Source organism: Hyperolius riggenbachi, chromosome 6 (genome assembly GCF_040937935.1).
Source record: "Hyperolius riggenbachi isolate aHypRig1 chromosome 6, aHypRig1.pri, whole genome shotgun sequence".
NCBI lineage: Eukaryota > Metazoa > Chordata > Amphibia > Anura > Hyperoliidae > Hyperolius > Hyperolius riggenbachi.
Window position 1 is genome coordinate 294,262,892 of NC_090651.1, and position 25,966 is coordinate 294,288,857.

General features: G+C 44.3%; 1 long non-coding RNA gene across 3 annotated transcripts in view; it reads right to left on the bottom strand.

The window, feature by feature from the left end:
• Positions 1 to 23,779, bottom strand: part of LOC137521607 (uncharacterized) — a 306,082-nt gene extending 282,303 nt beyond the window's left edge. For all 3 annotated transcript variants that reach the window (XR_011022165.1, XR_011022164.1, XR_011022166.1), the window contains exons 1-2: positions 23,263 to 23,779; positions 19,245 to 19,339 (exon numbers count right to left, since the gene is read on the bottom strand). This is a non-coding gene — a long non-coding RNA (uncharacterized lncRNA). The remainder of the gene's footprint in view (positions 1 to 19,244; positions 19,340 to 23,262) is intronic.
• Positions 23,780 to 25,966: the final 2,187 nt, after the last annotated feature.

The window sequence follows — 25,966 nt, forward strand, 5'->3', positions numbered from 1 at the left end:
ACTTTTTCCCTCGGGAGCTGTGTGACCCCATAGCACTAGCGGTGTATATCTGGCCATTATCTTCATCATCTGCCTCCTGTTCAAGCTCAGCTTGATCATCTACTGTATGCAGCTGACTCTGGTCTCGTTTTGCTTTTAGGCACACTGTTGCAAAGTGGTTGGAGGTTCCGCAAAGTCGGCAATTCTTGCCAAAAGCTGGGCATTGGGATCTCCCCCGGTTGTGTGTGCTGCCACAATACTTGCACTTTTCAGGGATTCTGGGGTAGTTAGGATATCGTGCTGTGCTTGGCTTTGTGTTGCTTTGAGGCACTGGCTTTTGGGAAACTGTCGCATTAATACTGTCATCCACTCTGGCCTGCGTCAGCACTTTAATTCGCAAGTCTGTTTGCTCTGCAGCTCGGCAAATATCAATGGCAGACGCAAGAGTAAGTGTCCTTTCTCTTAACAAGCGACGGCGTGCGTTTTCATCAGCAATACCTAACACCAGCCTGTCTCTGATCAAGTCATCTTTTAACTGTCCATAATCACATGTGGCTGCTTTCTCCCTTAATCTAGTTACAAAACAGTCAATTGTCTCACCTTCTTCCTGCTTGAGGGATCCAAAAACAAAGCGCTCAAAGATGACATTTTTTGTTGGCTTAAAATGCCCCTCCAGGGCATCCAAGATAGCAGTAGCACTCTTTTGCTGTTCCTCATTCAAATTCAGATTAAAACGATAGATGTGTCTGCACTCACTTCCCATTACACGCCTCAAAGTGGCTGCCTGTACCTCTGCCGGTTTCTCATGCAGTTCGGAAGCTAACATAAAGTCCTGAAATTCAGCTTTAAAAGTTTCCCAGTTGTTAGCCAGGTCACCAGACATCTTCATCTCAGATGGTGGAGGTATTGTGTTTGCATACATGGTTGCTTGAATACTGAGTTCTATTCTGTATACCGAAGGTTGCTTTTCCAGCTGGATGATTGGATGGTGTGTGTGTTTCAGGCTTCTGACACCATGTTTCTGTTAGTTCAATAATGCAGAGAAGGTGCAGATTGCAAATCAACTCAGAGCTGCTTTATTCATGCTGCTAGTCTTGTAAGAAGCAAAGAGGTTACAACAACGAAGTACTTCCTGTGATGACATCTAATAAACATTTCCTGTGATAATATCTGGGCTGCCACTAGGTGGCAGCATAACCCCTTAACAGGGATCAGTAGTACTTCCGTCCGTCACCAGTATATAGCATACTATATAGCATTGTCTTATTGCCACTGTACTGCCACAGTCAGCGTGTACTGCTGGGATCAGTAGTACTTCCGTCCGTCACCAGTATATAGCATACTATATAGCATTGTCTTATTGCCACTGTATTGCCACAGTCAGCGTGTACTGCTGGGATCAGTACAACCATAATGAAGAAATCCAGTGAAAGAGGGAGGGGCAAGGGAAGAGGTGTTTCCCCTGACGGTTCACGTAGAGGCCGCAGTGGAGCACCTAAGAAAACCCACTCAATACCACCCATGTGTGCCAGACAAACAACCCTCACTAATCCACAAGAGCAGGACCGGATAGTGAATTGGTTGACCTCTCAACCGTCCAGCAGCGGGTTAAGCAGCAGCAGCACCAGCACATCCTTGTCACGCACGAGGTCCTCTGCCAGTTACAAAGAGCCAGTGGGCACAAAGGTGACACAACCAGCAGCTACACCATGCACACAATGGCCAAATAACCAGTCCGAACAATTATTTCTGGACACAATGGGCTCTTCGGAGGAGCTATTCCCACTCCTACCCCCACAAACAATGGAACAGCCAGAAATGTTGTGCCCGGATTCACAACCATTGTGCGAGGAAACTGCACCACTCATTGAAATGCAAGGCGAGGACGAAGAAACCCAAATCCCTGAGCAATGTGTGCAGGAATTGGAATTGCAGGAGGTCCACCAAGAACATCTTGAAGACATGGGAGTGAGGTGCGCAGAGGGTGTTCTGGGGAGCTCTAGTCCACTGCACACAGACATAGTCACAGTCACAGATGAGGAGATGGAAGAGGAGGTTTACGACGATGTGGACACAGACCCAGATTATCGAGTAGAACCTCGCCGTCGGGATAGCAGCAGTACAGATGAGTCTGCTGCAGAACCCACTGCTGCAAGAGTTCGCCGTGTGCCACAAAGTAGGCGGGGCATTTCGGACACAACAGGCGTAGCCGTAGAAGTGAGACGCCAAAGAGGCACAAAGCAAACTCGCCAGCAAAGCAGGAGCTCAAAAGTCTGGGCTTTCTTTGAAGACTGCAGGGTGGATGTTACCATGGTGATTTGCAAGGTGTGCAGGACCCGACTGAGCAGGGGGAAAAATGTCAACAACCTCTCCACCACCAGCATGCGCCGCCACATTGTAGCCAAACATAGCACTCTGTGGTCAAACACGCAAGGCCAGGGTAGCGGCTCGCTTCCAGCCCCCAGCAACACTGCCTCCGTTGTCACCAGACCCTCCTCCGCAGTAGCCCAGCCATTACGTGGTGCACAAACATCCGTAAGTAGACGACGATGTCAGTTTCCGCAACAGTCCTCTTGACGTTTCCCAGTCTTCAACCACCACGACAACAACAACCAACTGTCCTTCAGTGTGCGATCCTACGGTTCAGTTGTCTGTCCCGGAGATGTTTGAGCGCAAGAGAAAATTGCCAGCAAATGACCCCCAGGCTGTGGCACTAACAGCCAGCATAGCCAAGTTTGTGGCCTGCCAAATGCTGCCATATCGCGTGGTGGAGACAAACAGCTTCAAGCGCATGATGGCGCTTGCCATCCCACGTTACGTGGTTCCCAGTCGATACTATTTTGCGCGGTCTGCAGTGCCAGCGTTACATGAGCATGTGGTTAGCAAAATAACCAGAAGCTTGAAAAATGCCGTTGCCTGCAAGGTTCACCTCACCACAGACACCTGGACGAGTGCCTTTGGACAGGGTCGATACATCTCCCTGACGGCGCACTGGGTGAACCTTGTGGAGCCTGACTCCTCCTCACCGGCTACAGCGCGGGTGTTGCCCACGCCGCAAACTGCTGGACCGACGTCCCTCAGAGGCACCAATCTCGACTCTGACTCCTTCTCCTCCAACGCCTCTCAAAGCTGTACCTCATCCGGCATCGGTAACCCAGCAATAGGGTCGTCGTGGAAGCAGTGCAGCACAGCTGTTGTCATGCGTCAGCAAGCCTTACTGAAGCTGATCTGCCTTGGAGATAAGCAGCACACAGGCAGGGGCGACCGGGCCCGGCTCCTGAAGAGGCGGGGGAGGGGCCCGGGGGGGCCCATGTCTTTTTGTAGTGCCCGTGCGCGCTATTGGGAGGTGGAAGCTGCAGCCGCGGAGAGGGAAGCCCGACCTCTCCCTCCCTTCCTCTCCCCGCCCCCCCCCCCTTCAAATGCAGAGTGCGCGGCGCACGGAAGCGCTGTAGTAGGCTGAACTCACCTCCGTCCCTGCGTTCCAAGCGCCGCTGATCTCCTCCCGCTGTATAGATGCTGTTACACACTGCTTCCGGCTAAACAGGAAGCAGTGTGTAACAACATCTATACAGAGCGGGAGGAGATCAGCGGCGCAGGGACGGAGGTGAGTTCTGCCTGCTACAGCGCTTCCGTGCGCCGCGCACTCTGCATTTGAAGGGGGGGGGGGCCCGGGGAGAGGAAGGGAGGGAGAGGTCGGGCTGCCCTCCCTGCAGCTGCGGCTCCCCCCTTCATTATGGGGGGGCACCTACCTACCTACCTAATCCTGGGGGGCAGCTACCCACCTAACCTATCCTGGGGGGGCAGCTACCTAATCTAACCTATCCTGGGGGGCAGCTACCTAATCTAATCTATCCTGGGGGGGCAGCTACCTACCTAACCTATCCTGGGGGGGGGGGCAGCTACCTACCTAACCTATCCTGGGGGGGGTGCAGCTACCTACCTAACCTATCCTGGGGGGGGGGGGCAGCTACCTACCTAACCTATCCTGGGGGGGGCAGCAGCTACCTAATCTAACCTATCCTGGGGGGCAGCTACCTAATCTAACCTATCCTGGGGGGCAGCTACCTAATCTATCCTGGGGGGCAGCTACCTAATCTATCCTGGGGGGCAGCTACCTAATCTATCCTGGGGGGCAGCTACCTAATCTATCCTGGGGGGCAGCTACCTAATCTAACCTATCCTGGGGGGCAGCTACCTACTCTAACCTATCCTGGGGGCAGCTACCTACTCTAACCTATTCTGGGGGGCAGCTACCTACTCTAACCTATCCTGGGGGCAGCTACCTAATCTAACCTATCCTGGGGGAAAGCTACCTAATCTATCCTGGGGGGCAGCTACCTAACATATACTGGGGGGCAGCTACCTAATCTAACCTATCCTGGGGGGCAGCTACCTAATCAAACCTATCCTGGGGGGGGGCAGCTACCTAACCTAATCTATCCTGGGGGGCAGCTACCTAATCTATCCTGGGGGGCAGCTACCTAATCTATCCTGGGGGGCAGCTACCTACTCTAACCTATCCTGGGGGGCAGCTACCTACTCTAACCTATCCTGGGGGGCAGCTACCTACTCTAACCTATCCCGGGGGGCAGCTACCTACTCTAACCTATTCTGGGGGGCAGCTACCTACTCTAACCTATCCTGGGGGCAGCTACCTAATCTAACCTATCCTGGGGGAAAGCTACCTAATCTATTCTGGGGGGCAGCTACCTAACATATACTGGGGGGCACCTACCTCATCTAACCTATACTGGGGGGCAGCTACCTAATCTAACCTATACTGGGGGGCACCTACCTATCTAACCTGGGGGCACTTACTTGTCTAACCTGTATTCGGGGCACCTAGCTAGCCTATACAGGTGGCAACTATACTGGCTACTTATATTGGAGGCACCTACCTAACTAACCTATACTGGGGGCACCTACCTATCTAACCTATGCTGGGGGCAACTATTCTGGCTACCTATATTAGAGGCACCCACCTAGCTAACCTGTACTGGGGGCACCTATCTATCTAACCTATACCGGCGGCGCCTGCCTATCTAACCTATACTGGGGGCAACTATACTGGCTACCTATGCTGGAGGCACCTACCTGGCTAACCTATACCGGGGGCAACTATACTGGCTTACCTATGCCTGGCTACCTATACTGGGGGGACCTATAGCTGGCTATAGGGATTTGGATATGTGTGTGCGTCGAGTGTTGCCGGGGGAGGGGGGCTGTTGTTGCCGTGAGGGGGGGGGCCCACATCCAGATTCCGCATTGGGGCCCAGAGGTTTGTAGCTACGCCACTGCACACAGGTGAAGAAATTTGTAAGGGAATCAAGGAACAGACCGATTTGTGGCTGGCACCGCTGGACCTGAAACCAGGCATGGTTGTTTGTGACAATGGGAGCAATCTCATTCGCGCTTTAAAGTTGGCTAAGCTGAGACACATCCCTTGCCTGGCACACGTTATGAACCTAGTTGTTCAACGGTTCCTGAGGACATACCCAGGCGTGGAAGATCTTCTGCTAAAGGTGCGACGAGTGGCCAAATATTTCCGAAAGTCCAGTACCGCTTCGGAGGGACTCACCAAGATGCAGGAGCGGTTCAATCTACTGAACCATCGCTTGGTGTGTGACGTACCCACGCGCTGGAATTCGACGCTGCACATGCTAGCACGCTTTTACGAGCAGAAGAGTGCAGTGGTCCAGTACATGACGGCGCAGTACCGAGGCGCATCCGGGCAGCTACCAAGCTTCTGTGGATCTGATTGGGCCACCATGTTGGACCTCTGCCAAGTCCTCCAAAATTTTGAGCAATTCACGTTGCTTGTGAGCGGTGAAAACTCTTCAGTCAGCATTACGATACCACTGCTGTGTTTACTGAAGAGATCAATGTTGCAGATCAAGGAAGCCGCAGTCAGGATGCAAGTGGGGGAATGTCAAGAGGACAACGATCAGCGTGATGATGATACCAACATCAGACAATCTGCCTCAGGAAACGCTGGTCCTCCCAGCTATGCTGAAGAAGAGGACGAAGAACAGCTGGAGTTGGAGCAGGACTTGGATGCCCCCACTGCCGAGGGACAGAGCGGTGCACGTTGGACTTCCACGATTCAGCGGGAATGGACAGCAGAAGAAGACGAGGAAGAAGGTGGGCGACGGCGTGATGCTGGTGATGATGATGAGGGTGCGTCAAGCTCAGAAGAACATGATGAGGATTCTGTTAGGACTGTGGCAGACATGGCTCAATTCATGCTAGACTGCATTGAACGCGACCCGCGCGTTGTTCGAATTCTGGACGACGTGGATTACTGGGTTTATACCCTTCTGGATCCACGGTACAAAGACAATGTTCAAAAACGCATTGGAGAAAGTGTCAGACAGGTCAAAATTGAAGAATACCAGCAGGCCCTTGTAGAGAGGAGATTGACATCCTCCTCCTCCTCTAGCCAGTTCCACGCCGACAGACTGACTTCCGCTAACCCAGGACGAGGAGGGGAACAAAGAACGCAAGCTGCAGGTAGTGCCCACAAGGGAATGGTATCGGCAGTGTCCTTGGAGTGGCAAAATTTTATGACACCCATGCAGCAGCCCACAGAACAGCAATCGCCCAGTTCCACCTCCAACACCGATCGCCTGCAGAAGATGGTCAAGGACTACATGTCAGATGGCGTAGCCGTGTTGAACAATCCATCTGCACCCTTCAATTATTGGGTCTCTAAGCTACACATCTGGCACGAACTGGCAATGTACGCAATAGAGGTACTGGCTTGTCCTGCAGCCAGCGTTATGTCCGAACGCTGTTTCAGTGCTGCCGGAGGCATCATTACAGATCGGCGTATCCGCCTCTCCACAGCAAATGCAGACCGGCTTCCACAAATTAAAATGAATCAATCGTGGATTGGAAACGAATACGCAACACTCCCCGAGTCCGACCCCGACCAAGGACCATGAACATCTGTGATGGCTTAGCGTTGCCACTTTCCGTAATATCCCATTTCTATTTATTAATCACTGCATGACGACAAAACTCATTGCTTTGCTTTGAAAATAATACAAGATTGTTGTTACCTGTGCCAAAAAAACCTGACATTTTCCGCATTTAAAAGACAATTTCCCTTTGAAACTTTAAAATCGTTTTTCTCAAAAACTATAAGGTCTTTTCGGAAAAAAATAGTTTCCTCTTATACCCACCCCCCCTGTCCACATACCCTGAAAATGTGGTCTATGTTACATGTAAGGAGGCTTTGCAAAGCAGGAAAGTTCGGGTCCCCATTGACTTCCATTATGTTCGGTGTTCGGCACAAACGTACCGAACATCGGGACACCGTTCGGCCGAACGTTCTCGAACCCGAACATCTGGATGTTCGCCCATCACTATTGCAAATACTCTCTTGTTAGTACTAACTTTCCAGTAATGACTTAGTAACTCCTCTCTGCTTGAATGTCTAAATAATTGCACATTGCAGGAAGCATTGCAGAGTAATCACATGCACCAATTAAAAAAACTGACAGACGCGTGCATGAAAAAAGGCGTCAGGAAAAAAGGGCCTGGCTGGATAACGAAATGGCGCCTGTGGATAACGAAATTTTAATACCGATAAACATCATTGTCAAACTTGGTTAACAATAAATACAGTTTTAAAAACAGACGGAGATAATGAAAATATATTAATGTTAAAAATCGTTACGTAATTCAACAATACAGCTTAACCCAACCCTGCTCTCACACAGAACCCTCCCCTGGTGGTGCCTAAAACTAACTGCCGCCCGGGTGGTGCCTAACCCTAACCTCTCCCCCTGATGGTGCCTAACCCTAACCACTCCCTCTGCAGAAAATCCCTTTTACACATAGAAACGATAATATCTTTGATAACATAAAATCTGTACATACAAACAAAATAATATGACAAAAACTATAACGTTGCAAACTTCTAAAACGATAACATACTTCAAAAACAGTAATGTTCTAATGATGTTAACGGTATTTATCGGGCTCCCCTTTTTCTGCTTTTTTCGCCATATTAACGATAATTGCATTAGAGTCTATGGCGGCACCCTTTTCGTCCACCCTCAGTCGGCGCCCTTTTTTCCTGCTACCTTAACAGACAATTCTCACTGTGCTGGAAGAAAGGCTAAGCAATGCCTGTATCACTGTTAAATTTGTAATAATGTATGAAAATCCCTTATGATATGCAGATTTCAACATGTACATTAATTAAAGGCGCTTGGAAATTTGGGCACACAGTAAGGTTGATAGTAAAATATCTGTATTATTTAATTTGCCATTTACTCCTTTATGTCTTGCTGCTGCTGTGTTCATAATTCACAATTCAACTCATGCGTTGTTGTTATGTTTTTATATGCCTTCTTGTTTTTTAGAGGCTAATTTAAAAAAAAAAAATATTGGTATTAAAAACTGAGTTTTTACTATAAAAGTGTAAAATATCGATAATAAATACCAATATTTTACTATTGCCAAACCCAACCCTACTCTCACACAGGAAATCATGAAGAATCCACGTATGGTGTGTGATCCTTAGAACTTGGATACTGTACCAAACGTTGGAGAGGCAGTTGCGGTGAACAGCGCTACCACCGCAGCTGCCTCCAGCTCTCTGCTTAGCAATCTATCCGTGCCTCGGGCGTCTAGCACGCCAAGGACGGTTTGTCAGCTGCACATAAGGTCGCCTTATCGCGCGCGCGCACAGACAGGACCTTTATGCGGGGAGGAGGCGCGTCAGCTGACTGGCCGGTCAGCTGACGTCAGAGGAGACGCTCGCCGCTCCTCATTGGCTGAGAGGAGTAGGCGTGACGGAGGGGTCTCCTCTGCTTCATAAGCCTAGCTGAATCACTCGCAACTTGTCTGCTGTTGCGAATACTTGGTGTTAGCGCTCAGACCTTAGATAGTTCCGGTGTGCTTTGATCCAGGAAGAAACCGGGGATTTCACACAAGATAGGAATTGTTTGATAGCTATTAAGATTATTCATTACTGTGTTATTATCTGTGCATGACTCTGGCTCGTTCTGACTACTCTTCTGCTCAGTGATTCTGTACCTCTGCCCATCTGATCTTGCTGCCGACTCTGCCTGTTTTAACCTTCCTGTCTCTGCCTTCCGATTTTGTACTGCATCTGTCTGTCTGTTGCCAACCCAATTAGTCTGCCCACTCTACTCTCACCAGAGGTCCCTTGACACTGGTGAGGGGCGCTGTACTGTTAGTACCCACCAGCTCCTCTGGTGAGGTATAGCTAAACCTATCAGTACTACTGTTGCACCAATCACTATACTTGCTATTGCTGTCACATCAGCTGTCTGATATACCTGCATTATAGGTGATTCTGCAGATCACCATATAATCAGGTATATATCTGCATTATAGGTGATACTGCAGATCACCTAATAATCAGAACTCTGTTTCTTGCTGACACAAATCGTTACAGATACCACTCTCTCACAGAACCCTCCCCCCTGACCCTTAACCCTGCCTCTGCACCCCCCTCCCCCCGCACTACCTACCTAGCAGCAACATCCCCGCTACTAGCCGCGGTGCGATGCAATGATTGTATCACATGCGCAGGAAAAAACAAAAAACCTAAAACATCAGGTGCCGCACAATATCTCATTTGGGCGCCTGCTGGTGCCTGATATGTACTGGGGGCCGTCTCAGCACCAGCTGTTCACCGGGCACCCAAATTTCCGCTCTAGCACCCAAAGTTCCACTCCAGTGCCCGAATATTTTATATTGGCGCTTTTGGCGGCCCAATTAGTCCACTTGCCGCATGCACCCTTTTTTCCTGTTCCAGATTTCAACAACAGATTTTGCTTTTCTATAACCAAAGTGGAATATTAATTTAATGAGTTACCACCATTTATTTGTAGGGAAAGAGTATTTATTATCATTACAATTAAAGCCACCAGGTGGCAGCATTGATGAAGTTATGCAGCACAGTGCGGCGCCATGTGGGAGGAGGTGATGAATGGCACTCAAGGTGACAGCAGGATTCTCGTGTGCTATACACATGATTACATTGGATTTTCACAACTCATGCAGCTATGAAAACTATAATAAGGCATGCTCCACTAGCGTTATAAATACAGCCTTTACACAGTATACTGCCAGCAAAGTGATTCTGCCAGTAATTTCATTATTAGAATTATACAGCAAATAAGGCAATAGGAAGAAGAAAGGGGTATGTAATTTATCTAAACTATTATTAGGGAGAGTTAAACTGTTAATAACTGTAAGTTTTACAAGATGTGTCTTAATTTACTATTAAATATTACATATCTTGCCTAAAAATAAATAAATAAATACAAAATAAAAACGTTCATTATGGTAACTGATTTGCTGAATGACAGTGCTGTGGATTTCACTACTACTGATGTCCTTCACAGACAGAAGAGACACCAGGGATCCAATGAGAACCCTTGTCTATAAAGAGGACCTGTCATCTGTGCACACAGTGTTTCTGCTTATATTAACAACCCCCTCCCCCCCCCCCCCCCCCACCTATACAGGGAGTGCAGAATTATTAGGCAAGTTGTATTTTTGAGGAATAATTTTATTATTGAACAACAACCATGTTCTCAATGAACCCAAACAACTCATTAATATCAAAGCTGAATATTTTTGAAAGTAGTTTTTAGTTTGTTTTTAGTTTTAGCTATTTTAGGGGGATATCTGTGTGTGCAGGTGACTATTACTGTGCATAATTATTAGGCAACTTAACAAAAAACAAATATATACCCATTTAAATTATTTATTTTTACCAGTAAAACCAATATAACATCTCAACGTTCACAAATATACATTTCTGACATTCAAAAACAAAACAAAAACAAATCAGTGACCAATATAGCCACCTTTCTTTGCAAGGACACTCAAAAGCCTGCCATCCATGGATTCTGTCAGTGTTTTAAACTGTTCACCATCAACATTGCGTGCAGCAGCAACCACAGCCTCCCAGACACTGTTCAGAGAGGTGTACTGTTTTCCCTCCTTGTAAATCTCACATTTTATAATGGACCACAGGTTCTCAATGGGGTTCAGATCAGGTGAACAAGGAGGCCATGTTATTAGTTTTTCTTCTTTTATACCCTTTCTTGCCAGCCACTCTGTGGAGTACTTGGACGCGTGTGATGGAGCATTGTCCTGCATGAAAATCATGTTTTTCTTGAATGATGCAGACTTCTTCCTGTACCACTGCTTGAAGAAGGTGTCTTCCAGAAACTGGCAGTAGGACTGGGAGTTGAGTTTGAATCCATCCTCAACCCGAAAAGGCCCCACAAGCTCAGCTATCTTTGATGATACCAGCCCAAACCAGTACTCCACCTCCACCTTGCTGGCGTCTGAGTCGGGCTGGAGCTCTCTGCCCTTTACCAATCCAGCCACGGGCCCATCCATCTGGCCCATCAAGACTCACTCTCATTTCATCAGTCCATAAAACCTTAGAAAAATCAGTCTTGAGATATTTCTTGGCCCAGTCTTGATGTTTCAGCTTGTCTGTCTTGTTCAGTGGTGGTCGTCTTTCAGCCTTTCTTACTCTGGCCATGTCTCTGAGTATTGCACACCTTGTGCTTTTGGGCACTCCAGTGATGTTGCAGCTCTGAAATATGGCTAAACTGGTGGCAAGTGGCATCTTGGCAGCTGCACGCTTGACTTTTCTCAGTTCATGGGCAGTTATTTTGCGCCTTGGTTTTTCCACACGCTTCTTGCGACCCTGTTGACTATTTTGAATGAAACACTTGATTGTTCGATGATCACACTTCAGAAGCTTTGCAATTTTAAGAGTGCTGCATCCCTCTGCAAGATATCTCACTATTTTTGACTTTTCTGAGCCTGTCAAGTCCTTCTTTTGACCCATTTTGACAAAGGAAAGGAAGTTGCCTAATAATTATGCACACCTGATATAGGGGCCCATATGCAATTCACTTTTTCACCTGAGTTTTCACCTAGGAGATAATTTTTACATTCTATTTAAAATAACTTTCCAGCACGTTTCAATTAAAAAAGTACTGAAATGTAAATGAAAAAGTGATATCAAAATTATTTTGAGTATGTTCTTGCTTTCTGGTGGCTTAAAAAGCATTTTATCAACAAATTTTAAAATATCACCTAGGAGATAACTCAGGTGAAAAAGTGAATTGCATATGGCCCAGGGTGTTGATGTCATTAGACCACACCCCTTCTCATTACAGAGATGCACATCACCTAATATGCTTAATTGGTAGTAGGCTTTCGAGCCTATACAGCTTGGAGTAAGACAACATGCATAAACAGGAGGATGTGGTCAAAATACTCATTTGCCTAATAATTCTGCACTCCCTGTATAATGTCCTTTTCTCCATTTCAGGGGTTTTCCCCAAGGCCACAGATCCAGCAGGGGCAGTGGTGAGGTAGTGACCCTATCTCCTTTTGGCATCCTCATCACCCAGAACTTGATTTAGGTAGGTGAGACCTTTCATATGCTGCACCACTTGGGCATAATGTCTACTCTGGGTCCTCCATATAGTGTCCACCTCATGCCCTCCGCACAGTATATGCCTTAAGCCCTCCATACAGTATCTTGCTTGTGCACTATATATATAGTGTCTTTCCTTTACCCTCTGTACTTTGTTCATCCCATACCCTCCATACAATGTCCTCCCTTTGTCCTCTGTACTTTGTCCAACCCATACTCTCTGTAAAGTGTTACCTTGAACCCTCCATACAATGTTCTTACTTTGTTCCCTCTACTTTGTCCAACCCATACCCTCTGGAAGATATCACCTTGCACTCGCCATACAGTGTGTATCCTGTATTCTATGCATATATACAGTGTAGGCTTCTGTGCTGCTGGTGCACTAAGTCTGGTGGCCTCATTGCTATTTTATACACACCACCACCATCACACAGGGCTCACCAGATACACAATAGAAGAAATGGCAAATTATGGATGTCGCTATATCTTGTTGTTCAATCTCAGGAGAACAAAGCATCATAATGTAAAACTATTTCACAAAGAATCCGAAACCACCATCCAACACATTTCATTCTCTTAACATCGGACTCATCATTCTCTGTGAAACTCTTCTCTACAGTATCTCCTCTGTTCCCTCTGTTTAACATCTGCCCCATGCCCTCCATACAGTGCTCTCCCTCTCCATTTCAGACTCTCCTCTTGCTCCAGGACTGCTAGGCCAGCAGGAGTAGTGTGAGATAATGGTGCCATCTCGTATTTAGCCTCTTTCGCAGCCAGGAGTGCAGTAGGAGGGTGAGATCTTCCACACACCATACTGAATGCCCCCAATTTAGAGTAAATGGTTAAAAAGGTAGGACACTTAACATAATTACTGCTGCTATCTTGAAATAAACTGGACTTCTTTCTTTATTTTATTTTAGTTCTGCCTGAGGCCCTATTTACACTTAATGCTTTGTGTTAAGTTGCGTTGAGCTGTGTAGAGTTGTATGTGCGATGCATCCCACCCATTTGCCAAAATGGGACCGAATGCGATGCAACTTAATGCATTAAGTGTAAACAGGGCCTTAATAACATAAAAGTGAACCTCCAGATTAAAAATCTATTCAGCAGCACTGAAAAGGCTTGGTGTTTCTTTAACAGTTTCACAGCATCAGAACTTTGTTTTTCTTACCAAAGCCTTATTTTTAGCTGCACGAAAGCTAAGCTCCGCCCCATCAAAGAAAACTGCCCAGGCATTTTTCCCCTGATGCTGTGCAAAGCATGATGGGATTGCTAAAGTTGTTGTTCTCGGGGTGGGAGGGGTGATCAGGACACAAGACAGTTGGAACTGTGTCTCATGCCCTGTCACCTCCTTTCAACCAAAAAGATGGCTGCCCTCATGAAACCACAAACATTTGCCTGTTCTTAAAACAGGGTGGGTAAGAGATTATATTACCTATCTATTTTAATTAACACAACTAATGTAACTTAATGACAGTATGTTTGTTTAGGCTGAAGTTCCTCTTTAAGGATAATTCCAACTGCTATTTTGAAATTAACTGGACTGCTTTTTTTATTTTAATTTAGTTGTGCTTTAATATAATTTAAGTGTACCTGAGACTAAAAAAAGAAAGCATTTATAAGTAATAGTGCTGTACAACTCCCAATTATGAACATTTATTCCTATGATTAACGCTTTGCACATTTACATCACATTAAGATGAACAGACTATAGGGGATCCCTGTAGTTAAGGATCCCTAGCTTCCCAAATGTCTCTATGCTGGGTTAGCCTATAGTGAAAGGCGTTAAGGGGCCCAGTAGCTGTTGGGCCCAGTGTGTCCCCAGTTTGCCCATTGACAACCATGTCTGATTTTTTATTTATTTTTTATGACGTTATATAAATATAGTAGAATCCCTTTATAATAAACTCCAAGGAACCAAGTAAAGTAGTGTACTATATTAGAAGTTTACTATAACAGAAATTGTTATACTCAAGCACATAAAGTTTACCGTAGTCTTGTATCTCAGTTCAAACAATAATTGGGAGTAATTTTTTCTTTTCCATGCTTCAGCAAGTGAGCACAGACAGCATCTCAGCTACACCAAAATGCACAGTGCTCAATATGCAGGGATTTGCATGCAACAATCATGCACCAGTTAATGCAGGTACAGAACTTAGTGTGGTCCTCTGTCCACAATTCTGTGCAGCTTAGACGATACTGTAGCGTTGCAGCCATGCACAAGCAAGTCACAGATGACATGCAGTTCCCTCAGTATTCAGGCAGCAGCTCACACAGGAAGCATAGGTCTCACTGGCTGGTGCTTTTGAGGTAATCCGTGCAGGCCCAGAGTAAGCAGGCAGATAGCGAGCAGGCTATAAGTGTCTGTCAGCCCGCCCACTGACCACGGCTCATGGGTCTCTAGCTGACATATGACGCACGCACCCGTCCACGTTCCACTATAGCCATATATAGAAAAAAACAGGTTTACTATACCAGACGTTCTAATATATCTGAGTTTACTACCAGGCATTACTCCCATATTCTTATAATGGGGCTTGGCTGGGACCTGGACATTTACTGTTTTACTATATCGTAGTTTACTATAATGAAATTATATTGTAACTAGTGACCTTAGCCCATTTAAAAATGGGCTTGGTCTGTCAGTAATCTGCTGTGCGCAATTACTGGTATTTCTAATGGTGAGTGCCAGTGGCATAGCTAGACATTATGCGGCCCCATAGCAAAACTTTCATGGGACCATAAAATGTAGGCATTCTTGAGAAATGCCACCTACCTTTACCCTATGGATATGAGTTAACTGAGAGATTTGCATTCTCATGTGATCTACACTGCATATAGTCCATGGGCACTATAGGGGCACTGATAAAATTACAGGGTGGAGGAACACAAATACATCAAGTACCACCTGGGCCCCCTCTACTCCAGGGCCCCATAGCAGCTGCTATGGCTGCTATGACTATTGCTACGCCCTTGGTGAGTGCTTGGAAAACACTGAAAAGGCGTCTTGCAAGCTCTTTATTTGGGGTGAGTAACTCATTTTCGACCTGATGGAAAAACCACTGGTAGTAGCAGTACTAACGCCAACAGAGTACTGCACGTTGCACAATTAGCGTGACTGAGCTTTGGTCATGTACACTCAGTACGTTAAAGGAATACTATCGATACCCAAGTGTTCTAAAATGACAGTGTGCAAATAATGTCTAAGTAGCTATGTAAACATTTTCCTACTTTTCATGTTAAATATCAGAGGCAAAAGCTGTAATTTATTGAGGGTAGGATTTAGCTATATTGGGACAAATCAATTGCAGAAGGGGTGTCTGCTTCAATGCACAGTCAGAGTTGCATATCAGACTACAGAAAGCAAATATCAAACATATCAAACTCTGAAAGCAAAAACAGTATGAAAAGCTGTGACAATTAAGTTACATTTCCTCTGCTCTCTTCAGACAGGTCAGTCAGAAACACAGGACACAGGATCTGCAGCTGTTGGGAGCTCTCTTCTCTGTCACACACAGAGTTACACATAGAGTTAACTGATCAAGTGTGAGGGGAATTTCTCCTCTCCTCATGGCTCAGTCAGCTGTCAGTTTTGGTTGCAGTAAAGCTTGAAAGTATTTTGCTAACAGTAAACAAAGAAGTTGCTACTAAAATGTATACACCAGTACTTAGCAGCACTTCCCAAACAATTCCTGTGTCAATTGAAAAAAATATGTGAATCAATAGTATTCCATTAAGCAAGTAACGTAATGCACATTACCACATTAGCATAGTAATGCTTGCATTACCCATGTACCATGGGTCAGTCACTCTAATAGAACAGGCGCTGTACTCTGTCTGCAGGTTAGTACCAGTAATATTGCTGTGTGCTGCCTGTGCATAGCAATATTACCCGTGGATGGTGCATCAGGTCCCTCAGCTCGTAAAAAAAGATACTGTTGCTTAAAGGACATTAAAAATTAGAAATAAAACTATCTTTACTTACCTGGGGCGTCTTCCTGCTCCTAGAAGTCACATGTGTCCCTCGCTGCAGCTCTGGTCTTCTCCAGGTCCCGCTGGCAGCCTCTGCAGTATGGGTAAGTGTCATCTGCGTGGGCGTGCATCCACATCACCAGGAGCGTCCTACTATGCAGCCGCAGTATGCTCCTAATGATGTGTGTGCGCAGCCATGCATTTGCAGAAAAAGCTGACCCATTGGAAGCTGCCAGTGGCTGCCAGTGGGATCCAGAAAAGACCAGAGCTGCGGCGAGGGACACACGTAACTTTTAGGGGCTGGAAGAAGCCCCAGGTAAGAAAAAATAGATTTATTTTGTCGCCTTATATCATTGGTGTTTAGTGCCAGGGGCTGCTAAAATTTTGCTTTGAGGCCCTGTTATTTGAAGTTACATCTCTGCTGAGAGTACCAAAGTTTCACGTCTACTTCCCATAATCATTTAGGCATAGGCAAGCTATTACTAAATAAAAAAAACAAAAGCCATGGATACCTAGAGTGGTGTCTTCACTGAGAAGGTTTTATTGACGTCATTCAGAGACCGACAGGAGTGTGCTTTTAAGAACGCTCTGTCCTATGTCGTAAGTAATACATGATTATTCAGGTGTAGAGATGGCTGAGAAATTTCACAACTCTTCTATTTTCACACCGTGCAATAAAAGATGCTGGAGTACAGAAAACTAAACCTTATTCTGGCTAATGTATTTGTTATATAACTTTTATTTCTTTTATAAAGGTTGGTCAGAACAAGCTAAGAGACATGAGGACTTGGTTACAAAACAAAATCGCAGACCGAGGTAAAGTCGTCACCATATACTGAGACGTCTCCTGTGGTCTGCAAACTTTCCCAGAGAAGATACTATAAATACTATTACCATCCAGCACACCTTACTTGGGCCATATTGAAACACAGTGGAGGCTAACAGGGAAGTAACTAGAGGGAAGCAGCTCCTGCACTCACAGGGGTGCCCAGAGCTGGGGGGGGGGCAACTACTAACCTCCCCTTCCTCCTATACAGGGGACTATACTTCAGATCGGGTGTTTTTGTGGCTACACTTGTTATGGGTGTGAAGATCATGTTGGCCTCACTTGTTTTATGAACCTTGTGAGACGGGCCCCAAGGCAGTGAATGGCACTACCGGAAGGAAAGAGAAGGTTGGTTGTGAACACGTGGGGTGGGGGAGTTTCGCTGGGGCCCCATGAATTGTAGTTACCCCAATGGAGGCTGCTGTAAATTGCCAGTTGAATGATTGCAGCTGCAGTGATACATTTGTTATATAAAGCTTTGCTGTTGATTAATTAATGGACATCTATAGTGACTTATAAAAAAAGTAGATGTTTATCTCAGTAGTGGGAAGCCTCTTTATAGTCCTCCTACAGCCCATCATTCTTGCACAGGGTCTCTCTATATCTATTCAACTCAACAGATTAGTAAAACAAAGTTTTCATGCACAGAGGAAAAAAATCTGTGTGCAAATGGCTTTTTTCTACTGGGCATGCTCAGACCTTTTTCACACATGCTCAGTACAGATGCGCTTGTCCATGGCTGGGAGAGGGACCCTTTACTGGAATAGTTGATTACTGCTAATTCTTATTCTTTTCAGCTGCCCTGTGATCTGATAAGCGCTAACTGCATGATGGAGAGGAAACAGTGACACTACCTCTCCTGGCAGGGATTGTTAAAATCAATGTGGAGTAGCTGGGTATTTTAATTAATTAGTACAAAATAATCAATTTAAAATGATGTGCAGCCTTAATCCACACAATTTGTAGAGCTAAACTGAAGGGAATGCTTAAATTGACCCTGAAACAAGTTTTTTCTTTTTAAAGCTGGATACTCAGCACGGTGACGTAGTAATAGCACTCTCGCCTTGCAGCACTGGGTCCCCGGTTTGTATCCCAGCTAAGACACTATCTGCAAGGAGTTTGGATGTTCTCCCCATGGCCTCAATTCACTAAGCTTTATCAAACGTTTGATAATTTACCTCATGGGTAAAATCTAATTTTGAATTCACTAAGGTGTTATATATTTATTGAATGTTTTATCGATAAAACATTCAACAAATCTATAACACCTTAGTGAATTCAAAATTAGATTTTACCCATGAGGTAAATTATCAAACGTTTGATAAAGTGTTTGATGAAGCTTAGTGAATTGAGGCCCATGTCTGTGTGGGTTTCCTTCCTGCACTCCGGTTTCCTCCCACATTCTCAAAACACAGATAATTGAATTAGCTGCCCTCTAAACTGGCCCTAGATTACAATAGACTTATGACCAGTGGTGTAGCAATAGGGGGTGCAGAGGTTGCGACCACACCAGGGCCCTTGGGCCAGAGGGGCCCTCCCTCAACCACAGTAGTAATTAATAACAAACTGTTCCACATCCCCTTCTTGCACCTCTTCTTGCACTGTGGTTGTCCTTAGCAGGTTTTTGTGCACTGTATCAATTGTTATGTATAGAGTGCTTGGTGGGACCAATGTAAAACTTTCCCTGGGGCCCAGAGCTCCTTAGCTATGCCACTGCTTATGATTATGGCAGGGATTAGCTTGTGAGCTCCTCTCAGGGACAGTTATGCCTGGTACACACCATGAAATTTCCTGTCAGATAGATGGTCGAATAGATAATTACCAACACAAAATCAATCATAAAAACGGTCGCAAATCAGATCAGACTGGTCAGAAATTATCTATCCGACCGTCTATCTGTTGGGAAATTGCATGGTATGTACCAGGCATTAGTGACAAGACTACAGTATATATAGTTTGGAAAAAGCTGCAGAAGAAGGCTGCGCTATATAAATACTAAATAATAATACTCACTTTTTTAGAAGGAAGGCTCTGGATTCTCTCGATCTTTCCCAGTACTTTCTCTGTGTCCTTGTTCGCCCACCGTCCCTTCTGTGAAATGATTCGACCTTAAAGAGAAACCGTAACCAAGAATTGAACTTCATCCCAATCAGTAACCGATACCCTTTTCCCATGAGAAATCTACAGTATTCCATAAAGTGGGCTCTTTATGGCTGATTTTGTAGTGAAACCCTTCCCACAGTGTGATGTCAGTGCCTCACAGCACTGAGGTACTGACATCACACTGTGGGAGCCTCTTTGCATTGTGGGAAATAACAGCTGTTTCCAACTGCCAAAAATGCAAGCAACATCTCCTTCCAGTAACATCACCTGCCAGCAGTAAAAATGTCACCATATGAAAAATGTCAGAATGTAAGTCAGGGAGAGGAAAGATTTTACATTGGGCAAACACTGACTAAATCATGTATACATAATTATTGTACAAATTAAGCACTTTTTTATTACATTATTTTCACTGGAGTTACCATTCATTGATCTAAATCCCTGTATGAATGACGGTGCCGCCATTCATAAAAGCCGATACTTACACATCCACGCATTCATTTCTCTACAAGTCGCCATAAAATGTGTGGGTTTTAATAATGGTAGCATGTATTATTTTTAAACTATAATGGGCAAAAACTGAGAAATAATGAACTTTTTCTATTTTTTTTCTTATTTTTCCTGTTAAAACACATTTAGAATAAAATAATGCTTAGCAAAAAGTACCTGCAAACAAAGCCTACTTGGTGCGAAAAAACAAGACATAGATTGTTTTGATGTGATAAGTAATAATCAGGCCCGGATTTACACCTCAGGAGTCTATACGCACAGATGTCCCACACCCTAGACTTCGCCCACCATGATCCTACAAGCACCCACTGAACCGCATTGCAAGTGTGCTGGCTGACCCCGCTATCACTTCTCCCTTACTTCTCTTGACAGTCAGCTACAGGTGCCTCTTACAATTAGGTAGCTTGGATATCCTTTGTATGAAGTAGCTTGAGGTGCCCCCAACTATTAGGTAGCTAGAGGTGCCCCAGACCAAAGAGATATCTGGTCAGTGGAATTCCAAGAATGGGGTGGGTAATCTCTCGTTTACACCCCGCTCTGAACTCTGCATAGGCAATGCAGGAGGGAAGTACTTGGGGAGGGGAGTGAGCTGCCTTTCCATCATCAGGTGCCTGTAGGCACGTGCCTACAGTGCCTTATGGTAAATCTGGCCCTGGTAGTAATAAAGTTATACGCAAATTAATGGAAGGATCACTGACAGGTGAAAATTGCTCTGTTTTTTTAAGGGGAAAACTCTTGGAGGTGAAGTGGTTAAATTGTGTATGATAAGTTGGAAATCCCATACTCTTTATTATGGTCACAATACCATATACTTTATTTGGTGGGTGATTTGGCAGATTCATATCAGCAAGAGAACCTTTGTTCTTCATTTGTTTATGTGCAGAAATCCTTCCACTTTAGCTCACTCCATGTAACCCCTCATATCTCCTGTAACAGACACTCAGCATAATCTCTTCTACATAAGCTTTTTTATTTGGTTTGTTCCTTTAATGGATAATCCTTTCAGGGAAATTGTATTTATAATACTTACTTTTTCCTACACATCATTTTCCACAGGGGTATTCAGTCTGATATATTACTTAGCATATGTACAGCTTCATTTGATAACAAAAAATACGTAATCATCCCTTCATTAATTCTTCAATCTTTGGGTATATTTATTTATGTATTTATTATTTGTGGGTATTTGCAAAGAAGATAGGAACACGTGTATCCCCCCCCTAAAAATGTATTTTCTCCCCTTTGCAATTTATCTCTTACTGCTAAAATGTTCATTTGTTTTTACCTGGAAGGTAAGAGGTGCCCCTAAGGGAAGATGACTTAAACGAGTGGTATATGTAAAAAAAAAAAAGGCTTACCTGAAGGCAGTAAAACACTAAAATTAATAATTAAATATTCTTTATTGGCATTGGAAACAACGCGTTTCACGGGTTGCCGCCCCCTTCATCAAGTCAATACAGTATCTCTGTAAGCGAAGTAAGCCATCTGTAGGAGACACATGACACATGAGGAAGCCAATGCTTATTGGCGAATCGCAATAGCTGCAGCGGGGACTGAGTGGCGGCATTTTTGGTAAGATTCTTATCTACACATGGCCTCAATTCTGGTAGCTATGTGAGGTAAATATTTTTTTGTAGGTAAAATACCTCATGAGCTATTTTCCTCTTTTTTTAGCAATTCTGAAAGATTTTTCTCCATTTCCGAACATGAGGTAAAGCATGAGGTAAATTCATAAAGTGAGGTAAAACATGAGGAATTTCACTGGTAAGCATGCAGTAAATAAATAATAGTAGTCTTTAATTGTCTTCCATAAGTTAGGATAGTCTTTGGAAGATATTTTTTTTTTGTGAAGGGAAGGTGTATTCGATTAAGTAACAACCTATGAAAAGTATATTGATAGTCATCCCTTATAAGAAAATAAATCCAGTAAATATTTTGAGTTTTATTTGTACTATTCTTTTGTCATTCCTATTCACAGCCTGAATAGGAACTCAACTAAAAACTGTAAAATGCATACAAATTGACTTTACCTCCAGGTACAGGCAGGTCTTAAATTGATCTGTAAATTATATGCTAACATGCCCCCTAATTTCCATGAAAACAGCTATTTTTGTCAAATTAATTCAAATTACCTTATGAATTACCTCATAATTTACCTCATGAGGTAAAACATGACTAAAACCTACCAAAATTGCTAAATGTCATTACCTCATGAGGTAAATTAACTCACATGAGGTAATTTGTTTGATAACCCTACCAGAATTGAGGCTCTGGCCTCAATTCTGGGAGGGTTTTCAAACAAATATTTACCTCACATAGCTAACAGAATTGATGCCATTCTCGGGTGTTCAGTCTTCTACTTGGCTGGACTCTATCTACTTTCCTATTCCTACTCTGTGGGGTTGTCACTTCCTATTTCACCGCTCTGACACTGTTTTTCACCATTCATGTTTCTGGGTATATCCCACAGTCTTTCTTTATTTCTGGTTGATGGTTATTTCTAGGTATCTGTTCTTTTTTGGGGTTTACCCCCTATATCTATTTATACAATATTTATTCATTTGCACGACTTCACTTTCTTGTCCAGTTATTGATTGGTCATTTATACAAACAGCTTGAGATTTAAATTTGTGTGATTCGCACAGAGCCCTTTTATGAACCTTAAAGTGAACCTCCGGACTAAAAATCTACTCAGCAGAATTGAAAAGGCTTGGTGTTTCTTTAACAGTTTCACAGCATCAGAACTTTGTTTTTCTTACCAAAGCATCATTTTTAGCTGCATTTTTAGCTCAGCTCCACCCATCCCTGATGCTGTGCAGAGCATGATGGGATTTCCTATGTTGTTATTCACGTTGCCTAGCAACTGGGACAGGTGCACAGGACACAGGACAGTTGGAACTGAGTCTCATGCTCCCTGTCACCTCCTTTCAACCAAAAACATGGCTGCCATCATGAAATCAAACATTTGCCTGTTCTTTTAAAACAGTGTGGGTAAGAGATTATATTACTTATCTATTTTAATTAACATAACTAATGTAACTTAATGACAGTATGTTTGTTTAGGCTGGAGTTCCTCTTTAATGAAGGCATAATACAGCATACTTGCAGTTTATTGAGGCAAATTTTGAATATATGTGTGCCCTGCCGCCCTTTGACCTTGATATTTTGAACCTATGATGTTCAATAAATGATAATGATTTTTCAATGTATTCCGATTGGTGCAGTATTATTTGAGGCCATCTTTTCTTTGTGGGTTCAGTAGTGTATTATGCCTTCTCTGCACACTCCGGTTTTTTATTAATTTTTGTATTGCTATTGCTTATGGAAGATGGTGCTTGTCCATTTGTTGCTGTTTGTAAAATAACAATACCAACAAGGCGTTCCTACACAGTCATGAAAAAAATGCATATAAATTTACCTGGGGTAATCACATAGCAAGGTACCTCCTGGCGAGAGCTACAGCAATGGGGCGCTTGAAGATGGTAGTAGAGATGAGGTACATTGCTAAGTCAAAATAGATGAGGCTGCAGATCATAGTGATGAGGAGATCCGCTGATTTAGCGCTCGTTCAGGATACAGTTCAGTCCTTACAGTTCAGTTCAGTCCTTTTCATCGAAAGTACAATGCAGTGTTCTCAGCAGTCAGTGATGCCTCACTACACTTACACTAAATCCCAACTGTTTGGCTAATCTGTCAGGGCAACCGGACCTTTACTTCTTATCGGCCTAACCTGACACTATCCTGTAGCACTAGCAGGCTAATAAATCTCCACACACATCCTGGAGCTCTCCTCAGAGCAGCAGACTCCGCCCACCAGTGTAGTGTTTGCAACCCAGGAAACCAAAGCAGTAAACGTCACACAACTTTATCCTAATCATCCAAAATATACAAACAGCTCACAGTAAGGCTTGGTTCACACATAAAAAGGTGTCCAGTCCTGTCCTGTCAGTTTTTGGCAGTTGGCATCAGTTTTGCATGTGTTTCTATGGCTGTGTTCACTCATGAAAGGTAGTACATTTCAAGTCCAGTCCAGTGCTTTCAGTTTTGTATAAGTTTTGTATGTGTTTCTATGGGTGTGTTCACACATAAAAGTTTCCAGTCCAGTTAAGTACAACTGATAGAAAACATATGCAAAAGTGATGCAAAACTGACAGGACAAGACAGTTATGGACCAGACAGGAAATGTATAGATTGATGGGTGAACCAGGCCTTTCACTCAGCTGAATAATGGGTTTAAAGGGGCCACTAAAGCAACAACAACAAAAAATGTAAGCCGTCAAAATCTGACAGAACTGACAGGCTTTGTACTCGTCCATCTCCTCATGGGGCATTCTCATAGTTTTCTTTGTTTTCAAAAGCATTTCCTAAACACCAGTTGCTAAGTCTAGCTGCCTTGCTCCAGTGAGTAGGGTGGCTTCCTGGTATCTTACTATTTTGGCAGTTAGATTTAGCATCTTCTTTTGAAAACAAAGAAAACCCTGAATCCAGTTTCACACTGCGACCCAGCGTTAGCAGTAAAAATACACTTCCGCGCAAGCGCGTAAATAAAATAAAAAAAAAAACTGCATCGCCATAGACTTACATGACTTCCGGTCCACCACACGTTGCCGCAGAACCACGCGATTTCATACATTTTTCCTTGCGTCAGGGATGCGGCAAAGTAGTCACTTCCATCGCATCGCTCTACACTGCGTCACTATGGACGGCCCCATAGATTTTTATTGGGCTGTGGTCGGGTGCAGTAAAACCGCCCCAGTGTGAAAGGACCCTGAGAATACCCCATGAGGAGAAGGACCAGTAGGTTCGGTCAGATTTTAACTGCTTTTTTTTCGCTATAGTGGTCCTTTAAGTCGTCCTATAGTTGTCACCACCTCCCTATCTGGCAATAAGATTGTGTAGTTTTTACAACATTACCACATCAGAAGCACTGACTGTTCTTACTAATAAGGCTCTGTTGAACCTTAGGGCTAGTTCACAATGGGCGATGTTTCAGCGATTTGCTGATCACTGGCGATCACCAAAATGGTGCTGCTAATGCAAGTCAATGGTAGTGTTCACACTGTAGCGATCACCAGTGATTAGCGATTTTCTGATGGTGCATGCAGCATTTTTGGAGCTATTGCATTTCAATGTTATAGAATCACAAAATGCAATCACTCCTAAATCGCTTTCCTGTACAGTGGAAAAACAGCTTTTTGCTGATGGCGGGCGATCAGCAAAACACTACCAAAGCACCCAGTGTGAACTAGCCTTTAGGGATAAGCCTATGTTTAGCTGGACAACCTGGTTCACAAGCCCAGCAATGTCTCTGCCCACCTCTTGCCATACCCAAGCTGGTTCCTGTCATGTCAATGCCTGCCTTTTGCCACAACCCTTTTGTCCTTCCTAACGCCCCCCCCCCCCCCCCTCCCCCACTACACACTCTCTAGCCCTCCCCTAGGCATCCTGGGACATTATTGCCTGGCTCTCTAAAACATTAGGGAAGGGTCACACATAAGGCCACGGAAAAATGGCAGCGTTTTCCCGCGACCAAATCTGCATTCCTGCCCGACAGCCAACTGGAGCAGCTGAACAACAGCAATAGGGAATTGCATGCGTTGTGCAATAAAAACCAGCGGGAGCAGCTTTTTTTTCCCCTGTGGAAAATCGCACATTGCTCCCAGTGCTCTGCAATTCTGCATTGGGAAACATTATGTGCGATTTCGCTGATGTTTTCTATGGCTAAATGACTCCAACTCCAGAACTATAAAATATGTTTTGTGTACTGTGATCCAAGATACAGAACGTTAATTCCTGTTCAAAATAAACAATAAGCTGGATATTTAGAGCTTGTTCATACAAGTAAAACTATCACGGTGTTCCACTCCTTTGGATCCTCCTGGGATTATAATTTATGCTTCAGCAGCATAAAGATTCAGGCATACCAGTTAAATCAAGATTGTCAAAACCTGCAATGCTGATGATCTCCTGACGTGGTTTAAATGTTGTTTTATATAACCCTGTTTCACCACATACAAAATATTACCAAAACCATCAAACCAGTCACTTCTCTAGTTGTGCCATATCTAGAGCAGGGTTTCTCATTCAACATTTTATTGGTATGTACCCCTTTTAAAGCCCTA